We start from the raw sequence: 3,163 nt of genomic DNA, 5'->3' as shown, positions 1-3,163 counted from the left end.
CTTCCGAGGCGGGCCCGTACGGGAGCCGGGGCCGGGACCGGGGCCGGGGCCGGGACCGGGGCCGGGCCCCTCAGGCCGCTGTCAGCGCCCGCTGCCGGCAGGGGGTGCGTCACGCCGGGACCAGCCACCTCTCGCGCGGCTTCCCGGCAAGTCCCAGGAGGACTGGGTGGGTGGGGAAGGCGAGCTCTGGCCAATAGGAGACCGCGGAGGGTGGGGCTTGCGGGCGGGGCGGGGCCGAGGCGTGAGGAGGAAGGCGGTGGTGGCGGGTATCGCAGCTGTTGGCGTAGTGGACGGGTTGCGTCTCGCCAAGCTTAGGTGCTGGTTTGGCTTTCCTGGGCAGCTTCCCCCTTCCAGGGGTGCTGAGGCGGTGGGGCTGCACCACCACCACCTGGTCCGGCCACCCCACTCTGCCGTACCAGTAGAATGAGGTGCTGCGGCCTTCAGGGTGCGTTTCTGTGTGGCAGGATGCTGCCGAGCCTCTGGGGCCTGTCCATGCTCAGAGGTCCCGGGGCCCGGCTGACCTGGGCTGTCCCAGCCCTATCCTGAGAAAGGACTGGGACATTGCCGTGTTAGGTAGCTTAGGGAAGGGACCAGTAGGACTTATTGATGGGGTCTACAGACATACTGAATAACTGTAACCCCCACAAAACCAGTGAATGCTTGGTGATGGGGCACCTTAAGAGTGTGGGGTGATGAGGAATTGTAGCATGCTGGCCTCTACCTATGCACTGAATTTGACAAAGGCTTAGCTGTGGTGGCCTAAGCAAGCAAATGCTGCCTTGAATAGTGCCCAAAGGATTTTTAGTATTTATTTATTTTTCCTCTTAGATTATACACTGTATTTGCTGTGCCACTAGAGACAGTGCAGTTTGTGACTGGTCAGGAAGCATAAATGCTAACTGGCTGCCATCATCCTCCCAGGCAATATACATACGTAGCAACTGGGCCAGTGCCTGCCTTTAGTGGGGTACTTTTCTGTCCTGCTGCTGATCCTTGTGGAGCTTGGATGATCCTAGTCGTCTTTGAAATCCTTTCCTTCTCTCAAAGTTGATTGAAAGTGGCCTGAAGATTTGAAAATTACTATGGGATCTCTAAGACAGAAAGTGCAGTTGCATAAACCTGTTTCCTTTGTGAACCAAGCTAAAATACTCTTAATTGTTCATATTTTTACTAACACAAAGCATGTGTCTTTTTAGCAGCAACAACTATACAGCAATACACTTCGGTATGAAAATACACATATAGAATCTATTTAAGAAATCTATTTAAGATAATGTTTTAAAGCCATTTTAGTCAAACTCTTGTTATATTGGACTTATGCCTACTGCCATTGCAGACTGGCACAACTATTCCTTATGTTCCTTTAGGACCCTTTTTATGGTATTAGGAAGGGACCTTTTTAAGTTTCATCCTTAAGCTTTTTCAGATTTACCCATACCTCACTGGAAAAGAGCAGTAAATACAAAACTTGCAGTCCTTCAGAGAAAAAAAAAAGAGATTCTAGTGGAGTAATAGTTTAATAGCCAGTGATATTTGAGTTTGCACTAATGGGCCCCAAGTTACTGAATATGAAAATTAGAATGGAATGAAAGCAAATTGGAGGTTCCTCTGCCTGTCACACTCTTTATCCTTCTCTAGTTGCTTCTATCACTGGCTTACTCAGTCTTAAAAATAGCATGAGTTCTCTCCACAGCCTTCTGATCTGATCCTGGCACATTCAGACATCAGTACAATTCATTATAGTCAAGGCTGAGATGACAATACAATCATGAAAGTGTTTTAAAATCTGCTGCTCTTATAGCTTGTTTAACGTTGTTGGTTGTGTTTGGGTTTTTTCCCCTAACCAAAATTGCACCATCTGGAACAGCTTATTTTTTCATAAAAGCGGTTTACATTAGCCTCTGTAAATCATGATAAAAGTAATTTACCTACTTTTGTGCTTAAAAGTAACTTGCAGCATGGCGTCAATAATAAGTTCCAAATAATCACTCTTAGCTGTATCATCAAAAGTTCAACAGATACTTAGAGAAACAAAAGTAGGTCATTTAGAAGAAAGCCTTGAAAAACTCCCATGATGGCAGCTAGTATTCCCAAGTAGCATGACCAACGTCAGATAGTAAGATAGGAAACTGAGTTTCCTGCAGGAACTTTGTAATTGCCTTTAAAATAAACGGCTATGACTGAATCATTCATACTTGGCCAATACAAGTACCATGTTTTTTCTTGTTCCATTTGCCAGACGTGGTGTCTGATTCCCACACAAGTTAGTCTTGAATACCAATATACTGGGAAACAGGCCACTTGCCATACAAGTGTCATGTTCTTTCCAGTCTCTCAAGGGCTGGGAGGCAAAGTCTTGGTTTGTGCTTGGTGGAGTGAGCAGCTCTGCCTTGTCTACAGCTCACCCACAAGGCTCATTTCATGGTAAGCTGGGGCTTTGCGCTTCAGTTTTATGAAATAAAGCCTTGCAGTTTGGTTTGTTGTCCACTCCCCCATCCATAGAAACGTAATACAAAATGTTATATGTAAAAAAAAAGTCTGCTACCTCCATTTTAGGCAGTGTATCTGTAATACGAATGAGCGGACTAGGGGCTTTTCGGGCCAGCAGGCAAGTGGCACGGTGCAGGTGGCATCAGCGCCCCAGCCCCCCCGGCAGGACTGCCACCCCCAAATTCCTTGAGGGACACAGTCCCCAATGTCTTTTCCTGCTGCCCTGCCTGGGCAGCGCTCGCCCACAGAGCGTGTTGTTGGCTCAGTAGTGCGGATGCTTACAAGTCAGTGCTCAAACAGCAAGGCAAAAATATCCTTAAGGTGCTGTCAGGTTTGGGGCTTTTAACGATTTGTTAAAAATATTGTTTTTAAAAATTTGTTAAAAATACCGTTTTTAACGAATATTGTTTGTGTATGCGATTAAGACGTGTATGGGTAAAGCGATTTTTAAAAGAGCATGAAGTTACATCTTAAAAGTAATATAGCTAATGTCCTTGGCTTTTTCCTCAAAAATGACCCTCCTTTTCTTCCAGTATTACCGTTCCCAGATTGTAAGGTACCATTGAAGTAATTGTGCCGAAGTAATTAATTTTTAAACGGAACTCCGTTTCTCCCGCACTTTAAGACGGCGTTCAGTACTTTCACCGACTCTGGGTTTCCCTTCTGGGGAAAC

Source organism: Phaethon aethereus, assembly GCF_964289735.1.
Source record: "Phaethon aethereus genome assembly, chromosome: 7".
Classification (NCBI taxonomy): domain Eukaryota; kingdom Metazoa; phylum Chordata; class Aves; order Phaethontiformes; family Phaethontidae; genus Phaethon; species Phaethon aethereus.
The sequence above is the reverse complement of the archived record's forward strand: the minus strand, read 5'-3'. Positions refer to the sequence as shown.